The sequence below is a fragment of the Pistacia vera genome, unplaced genomic scaffold (genome assembly GCF_008641045.1).
Source record: "Pistacia vera cultivar Batoury unplaced genomic scaffold, PisVer_v2 Contig631, whole genome shotgun sequence".
Lineage (NCBI taxonomy): Eukaryota > Viridiplantae > Streptophyta > Magnoliopsida > Sapindales > Anacardiaceae > Pistacia > Pistacia vera.
Genome location: NW_022196481.1, coordinates 401,662 through 416,946, shown reverse-complemented (window position 1 = coordinate 416,946; position 15,285 = coordinate 401,662).

Here is a 15,285-nt window from a genome sequence, read left to right as displayed (position 1 = left end):
CTTTTGTTGACCCAAAGTAAGCGTAATTTTCTCTGACAGAACATGTTGATAAATTTCCAAACATCCATGTAAACAAAAACTTTTATTCTCTAACACTAATTAAACCAACTCCATTCAAAATAATTTAATAATTTATATTATGAACAATAACATTTTGCTTCACCTTAAAATGATTTTTTATAACGTAAAAGAAATTACGAAATAATTTAAAGCATCATAAATTATGATAATATAAGAATCATATTCAACATTCAAACATACAAAAAACAAAAAACAAAAAAGCATCAAAAAGGTAAATTACATATAATTCATTCGTCCTACAGCTTTTGCTCAATTGTTGATTTTTCGGTTTGCGACCACGCTTTTTCCCAGGTTTTGGTTGCTCAAGTATGTCCAATGTCTTTTCAACAGAGGTTGAAACATTTGAATTCAAAAACATACGTTTCAGTTTTTCCACTGATCCAGAATTTGATTTAACACGTATCTCATACTACAATAAAATAAAATGTTCCAACCAATTATTTCTCAAAAAATATCAAAAATTAAATTAAAATAACCTATTTCTATAATATAAACAAACACATATACAGAAATCAATAAAACTAAATTGATTCATTTGTATGCTCTGCAGAACAATATGTTTTCAAGACATTTACAGACAAGAAAGATAAAAGCAAATTAATTACATAACCAACATACCACTTCGAGTTTACCAATTGCATTTTCCAACTTCAAAGCAAGTTTATGGTTCTCCTCTATCAAAACTTCAATCTGTAATTTTGTAAATAAATAAATAAAAAACAACAACAAAATAATTAAAATCATTATAACAAGGTAAAGTTTTACAACAACACTTGATAAAACATGTTTCTAAGAACTAAAATATAAACTTCTATAATTATCATCAAATGTAAACTTGCTTTCTTTACTGTCTATTAGCTCAATCAAGTGATCAATTTTCTTTTCCAAACGTTTGTCTTTACTAATGCAGTCAAAACCCTTAATCCTCGTATATCTTGGATGTTGATATTCTTCTTCACTTTCATTATCAACAACAGAATCGATCAAACGATTGATATCTTTGTTTCGCCTTTCAATATTTGTATCTTAAAAATGAACAGAACGTCTGATGTTAACATTAACAGTGCGCTTTTCTTTATTCAACACTTGATTTGAAATTGCCATGCTATCGACAGTAACAACAAAAAAACAAAAGCCACATATAATTAAAAATCAAATTCATTATAACCAACAGTTGCAAAAAAAAAAAAAAAAAAAAAACCATAAACAAATACATATTACTACTCTTCAATCTCATATTTTCTCAATATTTGCTTACAGTCACTATGTTTTCAACATTACCAGAAAAAAAAAACATAAAGAAACATATAAAATAAATTTTACGTACATTGTTATACCAACAATCTGTAGATTCGTAAAAACTTTAGACAAAGTAGAAGCAATGTTGAAAGAAACTGCAAGGAAGACAGTAACCAATAAAAAACGACGACCAACAGACGATGAAAGCATACAATAAAAGCCCTAATAAAATACTTGAACAATCATATAAATGCGCCCCTTCACAATCAATTAGATAAAATCAACTAATCAAACTAAATTTATCAAAAACAATGAAACATAAAACAATAAATATGGATATCAAGTGTTTTTATTTATCCAATTAAGCATTAAACAAATTTATAACCATCAAAACATTTAATGTGAATGTGAAGTGTTTCTACAAAACATTGAATGCATGCAGTTATACCAAATAGCCTGGACTAATAACATGCTGACATGAAAAAGCTACAAATTAACATTAATGCAAAAATCCTAATTCAAAAAAAAAAAAAAAAAAATACTAAAATTAATATTACATTATTGATTCAAAATAGTCCAAACACATATAATCTTAAGCTTAATATTATCCAAATCAATATCTAATATAATTAACTTTAACAAATACCATTAAATAATTACAAATAAAATTCCAATAATAATTTAAAAAAATCTATTATTAATTCAAATTTCCATTATATATATATGCAATAATAATAAAATAGTCTAAATAGATTTAAAATTATTTATAATCATACCACATTTATTTTAAATCTACGGTTATTAGTTAATAAAATTTCAAATAAATTGAATAACTAAAATGGAAAAAATAACAATTCGACAAACAATATTGATTGTTAATATCTTTCAATGTCTATCTTAATTTGATTAAGTCATGATTAAAGGTGGAAAAGTAACCCGCCCGGCCCGGCCGCGGCCGGACGGGTTACATGTTTGGCGGGCTGGGCTCAACCCGCCCGCCAACAAAGGGGGCCGGGTTAGGCCCGCCAATTAAGGGAAAGTTGCTGGCCCAGCCGGCCCGCCAGCCTAACCCGTGGGTTAGGCACGGTCGGGCCGGGTTAGCCCGATTTTTTTTTTGTGTTTTTTTTTGTTTTTGTTTTTTAATTTATCTTTTCAAATAAATAATATAAATATAATTGTTTTAGTAACTTTTCAAATATAATAATTCAATTCAATCAATTTTTTTTTTTTGTTAACATTTCAAATATTAATTCAATTTATACAATAAAATTGTAATATAAGAAAATTAGACTTATTCATTTATCAAAAATAAAATAAGAAATTACAACAATTATTGCCCGTTAAAAACCTCACCAAGAAAAACCCAATGGGAGAAAAACTTGGTAAAGAAAAAAGAGTGCAATAATTGACAATTAATTTACAAATTACATTTTACAAAACAACTAAATGGGGGTGGTTCACTAGACCTCCCTCATCTGTATCATCTAATTACAAAATTGAAATGATTCTACTAAAGCATTGTCGATAACCTCGTATTGATCTTGATGGCGCGATCGTTCCCAATCTCGAAGACATGTGAGGACTTCAATCATTTTGGAGCAAGTTTAGTCCTCCTTTCATTTAAAATCCTTCCACTTGCAATAAGTTGTGTCGGATGAGAGGTTGAGACAGGAACAGCGAAAACATCCAAGGCAAGTCTTGATAATACCGGAAAAATACATTTTCTGGCTCTCCAATACTCTAAGAGATCAAAGTGACCTGTTGAAAACATTTCGAGGGTTGCCAAATATTGTTGAAGTTCATACTCTGCGACTCCATGGAGGACAGCATATAGTGTGGTGTTGTTGGTGGTGGTGCGTCTGAAGAGGAGGCTGTGCTTCGGACTCGGGTCCTCCGGCCATTCAGTAATTCAAGGAATAAGTCTTCATTTGTTTCTTCTGCTACAGCTTCTCTGGATATTTCGCCTCTTTGCGATGCGGGTTCCCTACCTGTTTTCATATTGGAAATATACTTCGAAAAGACATTTTTTACCTCTCTATTTGATTGATATATGATCGTTGTAAATTTCACTAAATTGTCAAGACCATTTTCAAACGTGCTAATTTAATTCTAGGATCAAATGCACCAAACAATAAAGAAAAGGAACGGGTCTCCAATATTTCAAAAAAAAATTTTCCATTGCCTTTATTGGTGCATGTAAAATTTCACCATCTTTGTTTTTTGTAAATAACTCGGAAATTTTATAAATTGCACGTATTACCAATGGACTAGTAGGGTAATACACACCAGAAAGTTGTAAAGTGGCTTGGTAAAAACATTTGAGAAAAGAATGAAATACTTTAGTTATCTTCCAATCATTTTCTACCAAATGATGAGGATCTATATTTGCTACAAATAACTAATTACTTAGCATAAGGTAAACATGAATCAAGCATTAAATAAGTACTATTCCATCTAACAGGCAATCTAAGCAAAAGTTCTAGGAAGACTATTTGATTTTATACAAGTTCTTGAAATTCAGATTTCTTTTATACTACTAGTAATCCAAGCTAAAGATTCCCTAATTCTATCAATATTTTTTTAATTGTTTTCATACCACTTTTCACAATTAAATTAATAACATGACATGACAACGTTGGTGAAAAAACTTCAAATTATATAAAAGATAAATTTTTGAAAAAATTCTATAGCTTTACTATTAGAACTTGCATTATCTAAAGTTAACTTATCACTTATATAATATCATAATCTTCTAAAACTTCAATAATTTTATTATAGATTTCTAAACCACTATGATCCACATCCATTAATCTAAATCCTAATAAAGATTTATTTAATTTAAATTCATTATCAAAATAATGACTAGTCACACAAATATAATCTTGTTTAGTCTACCACTCCAAATATCAGCAGTTAAAGCCACACTAATATGACAAGTATGAAATTATTTTTTAATTCTAATTTTTTTTTAAACAATTTTATTAAATCATTTCTAGTTGCAGTTTTAGAATAACTTTTAAATCCTGGAAAAAATGAATTGAACAAATCTTTCAAAATATTTATCTCTGCCATATAATAGGTTGATAGATGCAGCAATATATAAGTAACTGTTCCTATATACATCAGAATTAACGCCAAGTAGTACCCATATTAGTTATTTGAGTTTGATTGCTTTCTCTATCATGTTGATTAATATGTTTATTAGCATGCCTTTTAAAGTACTAGTACCTTACCTGAATCAGCTTTATAAACATTTGCACAATATTTGGATCTTGCTTTCTGACTTGAACGCCATTTTCGTCTCGTAAAACTTGTCGAAATGCGCCCGAACGTCTGATGTGTGTCTGTTTTCGCTTGACGGCAGTTGATGATCCCGCCTCAGCTTGAGTGAAGTTGGACGAGGACGAGATTACGAGGACGACTTCTAGAACCACGGGCGCTGTTGGAATCGACGGCATATTTTGAGTGTGATCGGATTCTGAGATGGGATTGGGACAGCGGGACTATTTGAATTCTGCATTCATAGTAAAATCAGCGGGACTAGGACTAGGATAATAGTTTTCTTCCTCATTGAAATTGATGGGAGAGAATATCTATCCATTGTAGACTTGTAGTGAAAAAAAAAATGATGTAGAAGAAATAAAAATTAAAGAAAGAGATTTGGAATATGGAAATTGGAAATATGAATTGAAAATTGCAAAACTAATAAAAATTAAAATAAGAGCAAATTGATAACAAAAATATTAAGAGAATAATGAATAATTGAGACTTGAGAGTTGAGAGAATAGAGAATATGAGAAAATGAGAGAATTTGAGTTGTGAGAAAAATATGAGAGTTTAGGTCCAATTTATAGAAAAAAATAGGGAAAGAAAATGACGAAAAAGACCCCTCCAACGGCTATAAAACGGCTAGATTTCAAGGGTAAAAGTGTAATTGAAAAAAATAAAAAATATTAACAAATTTTTTTTTTTTTTTTGGGCCAACCCGCCAGCAACCCGCCGGGTTGCGGGCCTCTTCCAAAGAGGCCAAATTAGCAACCCGGCGGGCCGCCGGGTTACCATTGTGTAACCCGGCCCGCCCGGGGTGGCTGGCGGGTTGGGCTCAACCCTCATGGCGGGCCGGTTTGAGCCCTCTTTTTTACGGGCCGGGTTAGGGTTAGCCCGCCTAACCCGGCCCATAATTTCCACCTCTAGTCATGATGATTCGCATATATTCAACAGATTTATTACATATTTTCCTGCATAGATAAACATAAATATAATCGGATTGATAAAATGTATTGTTGACTTCGGTAAAACTATATAACTGATAATCCAAAAGTTGTAATATTAAATATTCCAATCACACTGAACAAAATACAAACAGTTGCTTTAATTATATCATATCATTGACATATCATTAACAAATACCAGATAGAATACGAACCATTGTCAACCCAGAAACCCAAAAACCAACAAAAGATGGTTCCAAATACAGTGTATAGAGTATGAATAGTTGCTTTAAACATAACTCAACAGATAATATTATTTAATGAACACTTGCATGTTCGCATTATGTCGGTTTATATTCTTTCTTTATAAAACACCATTCACTATTTATTTATATGTATATAAATATAACCAGTTCAACAACTCAAACATCCTCAAATCTCTATTCTCAATTCATTTGCATTTCGTTAACGAATGGCAGACAAGAAACCAACAATTATCAACCCAGAAGCCATAAAGCAAGAGCAAGAGGTAAATAATATTGAAAAATTTCTCATATATTTCCCCAACAATTTCTCTAATATTTCTCCTATACATCTACAGTTACAAGTTCATTTTCCATTCATACAGTTGAAACAACAATGTCAGATAAGCCTCTCGAACTGAAAGATATCCTGCAAAACGTGAAAGCCAACCTGGAGAAACTGTCCGCTGCTAGAGAGAAGAACAACGAAATGATTAATGACTTACTAGAAATATCGGACTTAATCATGGATATAATCTCGGATTTGAATCAACGCCAATCTCTGATAATTGCGAAAGAAATATCACTTAATATCTATGATAGAATAATCCGACATGATCTATGTACACATTATTATTATGAATAAAAGATATAGATAATTCGAATTATATTGCTTATTATGATTATAATAACAACACATAATAATATAAATACTTTTAAATCGATAATTAACATCATATAATAAATATTAAATATTCTAATTAAGAAACTAAATACCTAACCCTTACATGGTTTTGATTTTGGTTTTCTAATCTGACTTCAGTTGTTCAGTCATATGCTAGGATCAATAGAGTTGTTTTGTGACCATAGTGTTGCAATTAATAAGGATTTAGAAAATTAGAAATAAAATATAAATTTTTTTCTAATAATATATACATAACATTATCCGTAAATCTGTGTATAAGAAGTAAGGATGGCGAAAGCCTAAAGTAAAGGCACTTGTATTGTTGTTTATGTTAAAAATGATGCAAGGTAAGGTGTCTACTTTAAACTTCTGTATTAAAAAAAAAAAAAAAAAAAAACTAATATTGAATTCATTTGCACAATAAATACAAAATTGTAATTGAATACTTAATATTAAACGAAAAAACAATATCCAATTCATTTTGAACAATATTAACTATAATTTAAAATTATTCAAAGCCCAGAAGTTTCTTCAACCTTTCGCTTTCAATTGCACATTATACAGAGCATGATAATAAAATAGTTAAACAATCACATTCACGTCAATATAAATCAAACATTGATATACGAAAAACATTCTTGTATACAATTGCTTTTTTTATTTTTTATCCACCTTTCTATTTTTTATCCGCAAAACATTCAGATTAATATACATCAAACATTTTTTATTCGAGTCTATCTATTTTATCCACATCACATTCAGATCAATTACAAAAAAAAAAATTTTTTATCCAATAGTTATTATAATATGAACTACAATATTCATTTGTTGCCCAAAATACGATAATATAATTTTTAATTATTACAATAAATTGATTCCTACTTTTCCAGATCCAGCTTCTATTCTTGGAAACATTGAAATAACAATTACTTCTCTCTCATCATTTCATAATTTCAATGATGTAAATTGTTTTGCTTTATTTTTCTAAGATAAATTTGTAAATGTATCTTCCCAAAAAAGTTTTTGATATGCTTGAACCGATCCAAATACCGTTGTCTTTCAATTATATTCTCCTTTCATATTCAGTTATCATAACTAATCTCTCCAAACGACGCAAATAATATTCTACCTTTTTGCATTCAGTTGTTTCTATATAAGCATAACAAGATACCATCTGAAACATCGCAGAACCACAAATATTGTTCTACTTTTTAAATTTTTATTTGCAAATGGGAAAAGAATCAAAAGCAACCACAAATGGTAATGAACATCAAACAATATCTTTATACATACTATCATATATCAATTCTAATAGCTGTCTGTTGTTTACAGATGAAGAAACATCATCAAACATACAAAATGGGATCAAAGAGATTCTTAGAAATGTTAACACTAGCCTAGACAATATTGACGAGGCTAGCGAAAAGATGAGAGATATTATCCATGATTTGTTAGAAATAATGAGTTCAACCATGAAAATCATCTCTGATTTAACAACCGTGAATTGTGTTGCTGACAAGGAAGTTCATCGCCAAAACAACAGCAAAAAAAAAAAAAAAAAAAAAAAAAAAATAGAAAAAAACTATGTACATAGTTTTTTTTTGTGTTTTTCTATTATCAATAGAATGAATAATATAAAACTGTATTTATATTTACAAACGTCATCACCATACATCATAAAAAAAAATAACTCACCATTAATATATTACATACAACTGTTCAATATACTGATTCTGACAATATGTATTTCAATTTTGTCTTAAAAAACTGCTTTGTTGCAAAATTTAGTTTTCCAAAACTATTATATAAACTATTGTTCAGCATACTCAAAAGCAAATTGTGATAACGTATTTTATCAAACTTTTCACCCGACTATTATTTTCCATATTAGTTACTTATAAATGGATTGTTCAAATGATAGATCCAACAATTTATTGTTCATCATTCAATTACACAAAAACAAAGAATCAACCTAAATTTATCAAACACAGTTAAACATAATAACGAAAAATGCTTTTTATAAAACGTATTATCATTTAACATTTAATATAAATCTGAAAATTTTAAACTCATCCAATAACAATAAAACATTTAAATCAAAATAACCATAACCAATAACATGCAAACACTTACTGAAAAATATCATAAGTCGTATTAATTAGCAAAAATCCAATTACACTGAACAGAACACGAATAGTTGTTGTCATCATTAATTATCATAGAATATTACTTAATGAATGGCACTTTGTTCACATGATGTCTATTCACAATCGTTCATACGAAACGTCATTCAATGACATCTAAAGCTATATAAGAATAGACAATTCAACAATCCATACACCTTCAAATATTTATTTCATTTCACACAAATATCATTAACAAATGGAAGACGAAAGACCAACTATTGTCAATCCAAAATCCAAACAAACAGAAGCGTCCAGTAAATGACATCAACTGATTACTCTTATGTTCCTTCTACATACCTATTTTTACATGTCCATTGTTTGATTTTTAGTAGGTCAAGCAGCAACATCAGTTGGTTCGCTTGAACTGGAAGGTATTCTACAAAACCTTAAAGCCACGCTGGACAAACTCAATACTGCCAGAGTGATGAACAGAGATATTATGAATGTTTTGTTAGAAATAACAGGCTCAACCATACATGTAATATTCGATTTATGGAAATGTGAATCCCTAATTATTGCCAAAGAAAAGGAACTTGGTGTTCCTTAAGGAAAAAAAATAGAACTATATATAAAAAACAGTTCTATTATCAATAAAATCGATAAAAGATTCACAGTATATTGTTCCCACTGAATGATGATACCAAAAGCTAATATAAATACTGTTTATTCTACAGTTAATGCATAATAATTATTAAATGTTATATTAACAAAAATGAATACTAAACACAACTGATTAATGTTTCCAATAATTTTTTTAATTGTATAGTTATATGACTTAAAGAAACTTAATTAAAATAAAAAAATAAAAAATAATTTTTTTTTGGACTTTTACGTTAAAAAAAAAAAGTATGATTCAAAATTACTGGAAACCCAAAAGTTTTTTCCACCTTTTCATTTCCATTGCTCATTATATCAACCATCATAATAACATCCTTCAACAATTATGTCTAATTAGCAAAAAAATAAATGTTCATATTCGACCTATTTATATTTAAACTGCAAATTCATATAATTTTTGACTTCATGGTTTCAATTACCAGTAATAATTTCTCAAAATAATATTTTAAATATATTCACTAAATCTAACTATTTATCACAATCTCTTAACTATTGATATTCTACATATGTACATTTAATATGAACATGATAATATTCATCAGTACTTCAGTTATCACAACAATTTAGTCGAAACTATGCACTAAATATGTTCAATAAATGTAACTATTTACGAGAAACAGTCTCTTGCTATTTTGCCTTTTCACATTTTATTGTTCCTATATAAACATAACAAAATACAATTTGAAATATCACACAATACTAATTTTGTTCTACTTTAAAAACTTTTATTCACAATGGCAGAAGCATCAAGAACAATAACACATGGTAATAAACATTGAACCATATATCTTATATTTAATATCATATATCTATTCTAATATGTGTGTGCATGATTTACAGATGAAGCAGTATCATTCCAGCCACAAAATGAGATCAAAGAAATTCTCAAATATGTTAACACCAGCATGGACGATCTCGACAGTGCTACCCAAAAATTGAAAGATATTATCCATGGTCTGTTAGAGATAATGAATTCAACCATGGATATTATCTCTGATTTAACTCGACGTGAGTTTTTAATTGCTACTAAAGAGGTTGAACTACAGATAAGATAGCAAAAATAATTAGAAACGCTATGTATACAGTTTTTCCTTTTTCCCTCTGTTATCAATAACATAATTAAGATAAAAATATATTGTTTTCAATTCCTACTAAATTACAAATTGACAATTTCAATCTGATCTTCCATCACCTGTATTTTATCAAATTAAAACATCTATACTGCATACATTAATTGAACGCATATGAATCATTCATATTTTATCAAACCCAATGAGTAGCAAACGCGAGGGCCAATTAACGACATCCTAAATGGCAATCATATAACGATTCTCAGCCATCTTTAAACATAAAAACCCGATAAAAAAAAAAAAGGGACAATAACAAAATGTTTTATTATAATCAATATTTGACATATTTTTTTGTGAAACAATAATCGTTTACAATTTCTTAAAATATAAAAATTCGATAATAAAATAAAAACAATATAATAAATAAACTCGCGCAATAGTTTGGATAATAATATTGGCTAAGTGTATCATGAACTAGATTCATTAACTCAATCATATATTTATAGAAATATAACTTAAAATAGTCAAAATTATCCATTAGATAAAAACTCTTGTCAAATAATTAAAGATTATTTGAGGAGTAAAGTGGCATCATGGCTAAGTTACTGATATTTTGCCACATTAAGCCTATTGAGTCAAATATTATATGGATAAAATTTTAATATGATTAAATTATTAAAACTTTCGTAATTGAATATTTAATTAAAAAACAACACTTTAAACCTTTAATAAATAAACAAAAGTTAATGGATTAATGCTCACTCTATTTAAAAGTTAAATTGAGTAATATACTCTGTCTATTAAAATTTGTTATTAAATATGCCTACTTAGAAGGAGTTTTCGGAGTTCTAAATTGTGTGTCCTTGTTGGAATTAAAGAAGAAAACACTCACATATTAAATCCGACTATGAATAGTTGAAAAGTATTTTTGGTGAATTAAGCCATTAAATTTTTAAAGATGTTGGTGTGATTTTTTGCACCAGCGAGAAGTACGTAAATCTTGTGAGGAGATCTATGCAAGGGTTTATAGTAAACCGGTAATTCAGTGTTGGACTAATGCTAAGATGATAAATAAATATTAAGAACATAGAGTTTTTAAACTGGTTTGGATGCAAGGTGCAAATTCTACATCTACTATTATTTTATTACTTTTTTTTGTGTATTTTACAAGTACAAGCGACCCCAATTCTAGGAACAGATGAGGCGGTTTTTTTAGCCAAAATAATAGTGTTTATAAAGAGAAGTATATCCTCCCATTAGGGTTTGACGTCCCTTTATATATTATTACCTTGGTGGACTTACTGGTGAAATAACCCTTATAGAGAGCAACACGTGACCTCGGGTGGACTTGCACATGAAGTAACCCTCATGAAGTGACACGCGACCTCACTAACATAAATTGATGCTTACCAATTAATTGACCTTTGGTAAACTTACAAGTGAAGTAGCCCTCTAGTGGAGTGACATGTGGTTTGGTAACAATGCATCCTTAGGACATGTAGCGTGAATCCGTGTAGGTGGATTTACCACATAACAAAAGAACAATATCATAGACATTCGCTCCCAATTCGTTAATCGGACTCCCTTCCTTAATTTCAAAATATAATTCTATCGAATACAATCATGCATCAAATCTAGTATAGAATATAATCCAGTCATCTGTATTACATTTCCATTCCATCCAAAAACATTAACATAGTCCAATACCACCTGTCTAACACACCTTACCCTTTGTTTTTTATTTCGCTGCCTATGAAAAGAGTAAACAACTTTTTCACACCTGAAAGATGGCGTAATGATACTTTTCCACCCTCAAACTTTTAACATACTACTTTAATACTCAAAGCACAATTCTGTTAGTAAGTTTCATTGTAAAGAAGGGTAGGATGGTCAAAAGTCCATTATAAATAAGAGCAAGATGGTCACAAGAGCGATTTTGGCTGCCAGAATCTGGCTTGAACAGAGAGAGGCACATGTTAGCAAGGGGTGGCACATGTTGTTAGCAAGGGGTGACACATGTTGTTAGCAAGGGGCAATGCACATTAGCAACATTGTAGCCGGTGGTTTTTGCCTTTTTCCAGCCTATTTTGACGTCTAAAGTCACTTCCAAGACCACTTACAGACTCCTCACAACTTTTTCTACAAACCCACATCTTCTTTTCCCTCCATATCTCCCACTTTCACTAGTTTTTGCACATTTTTCTTCCCTTAATCTCCGCTTCCAAACCCAATTCTAGCCAACTCTGGCCACCAACATCCAATCTACCACTGCCAAAAGATTCACTAACCTCTCTACTACAAAAGCCCCAAAAGCCAAACCATGCTCACTCACCATTTGACGGAGGCCAACCCTAGGGTTTCTTGTTATGTTTGGTGTGTTGTTGAGAGTTTTCCTAGCCATTTTCACCTTTTCCCTAGGTTATTCAAACTTTTTCAACTTGGTGCACACCAAGTGTTTGTGAAATTGCTCCAACCATGCCAATACACGCCCCAGCACAGGCCATTGGAAAGAGAAGAGAAGGAAGAGTAAAGGGTTTTTTCGTCTTTATAGTAAATATTACTATTTTTAATGGAAATTGTTAACGAAATATAATATTTGGGTATTAAAATGGTATTTTAAAATTTTGAAGATGGGAAAATGTCATTGCTCCATTTTTTGGGTAAGAAACAATTGTTTACCCCTTGTAAAAACTATTAGATTCTTTACCATATATCGCCTTATTTTATTTAATAAATGGGTATTTTTTTAGTATCTAAAATACTAATGTACAAAGGTTGAATAATTTATCTTATCTTAAACATACCAAATACTATGGATTAGCCAAACAAACTAATATTCTTTGAATAATGCTAGCCTTACTCCCCCTTCTTACTCCTTTCTCTTACTCACTCATGTTAATCTCCCTTCTTACTCCCTTCTCTCTCTTCTTACACTCACCTACCACATGAGTGAGTAAGAGAAAGGAGTAAGAAGGGAGAGTAAGGCTAACATTACTCATATTCTTTAGTTATGACTAGAATAAGGTCGAGATAATGATTAATAATACCTACACTGGACTAAATTCATACCTACCTCTAATATTTTATATCTCCACTACAAAGGTATCCATAACTTATAATATAAATGAAAATGTCAATTAGATATGGACAAAATTTTATTTTATCCAACAACTAGTTTTTGGCATTTTAAATCTATTTATAAACCCCATATATGTGAAGTCTCACGAAGTTTGTTAACAGGTCAATTTTTTATTATTTTTTTAGTTTTAAATAATATTTAACTATAAAAAATACCATAAAGTTTCTCTAAAATAATTTTGTTATGCATAAAAATTATTACTTCAAATAAATTATCAAAAATTAAACAATAACTATATCTGTTGGAAATATTTTAAGAGATTAACACACAAATATGAGATAATATTGTTGGTACACACCTTTATAATTTTGCAAATGATTCCATTGAAATTGTAATTATTTTAGCGACAAAATATTATTACTCTGTAAAAATATTTCTATATTGCAAATCTCAAACAAAAACTAAATTCTTAAATGTTTGTGTACCTTAAAAATAATAGATACAAACATTTTCAAACAACTCTTGATTATCATGGAGACAAAGTTTGGACGCAAAAGATTTTAGGAGGACAACAAAAATATGATTAGACATCACTAAATCATATTATCATGGGTGTAACACATTAATCTTAGGGCGTTTGGAGTATATAATGTTTTATTATAAAAGATGTTATATTAACGGAAAGATGGATCACCTTGAAGATTATTGAGAATGTTTATGAAATGTATTTGGTTGGTTCGAATAAATTGTTGAATAATATATTTGTTTGGAAGGATAAATAAGTGGGTATATTATATAGATTACTAAATTGTCTTCCCTTTTAAATATTAGTATAATATTGTTTTTATTATTATTTTTTGAATAATTTCTTTTAGCCCCTACATTTGAAATTTTGCTAAAATACTTCAGTTATATAAAACTTTAATTTATAGCAAAATCACCTCCATCCAACCCAAGCCACTGCCGACAGCCAGCCACCACCACCGACAATCGATGGAATGTCGCATGATTGGTCGTATATGGCCGACTGTGCGCCGACATAGCCATTTCCAGACATGGATCACAAATCCATGGTCGTTTCACGGTCAGATCTATGGCCATTTCACGGCCAAAGGTGTGCCATGAAACTATCACAGATCTGGTCGAAAAAGGCCTTACCGGCGCATGACTAGCCAGATCCCAATGGTTGTGCACCATTACAGTGACTGACACTGACCGCGGCGACGGTAAGTAACAGCTGATGGTGGTCTTAGGTGGCTGAGAGTATTTTGTTAACTTTTAAACTTTTTTGTGGTTGGGGTATTTTAGCTAATTTCTCAAATGTCGGGGAGTTGGGTAATTGTTATTTGGTAGACATTTGAGGGCAATTGTGTCCAAAATAATATTTAATTAAGGGCAAAATATATATAAAAAATCATATTACTCGATAATCTTTTAATAACACCCTTGGGGGAGGGTATCAGATTACTCCCAATATTACCAACAGTAAACACTATTTGTAATAAAAGATACCCATAATATTTTATTATTTGTAAACTAAACACCAGAATCTTACAAAATAAACGAAGATTATCCCCGTTATTTTATATGCCCCCGATATAAATGCACTCTTAATGGCTAATATAATATATTTTAAGTGAGAAATCAAAATTTTCATTTTAACACGTATTATTTTATAACATAGTAATATAAACTTTAATGTAATATAGCCCTTTAATTGATACATTATTTATTGGTTTTTGTCAAATATTTACTAAATTAACTTTTTATATATACTCATTTATTCGATTTATGTTACACCAATTTATATATAACAAATATTATATTATTTTACATAATATTATTATGTATAATTAGTTAGCATATTATTTGAA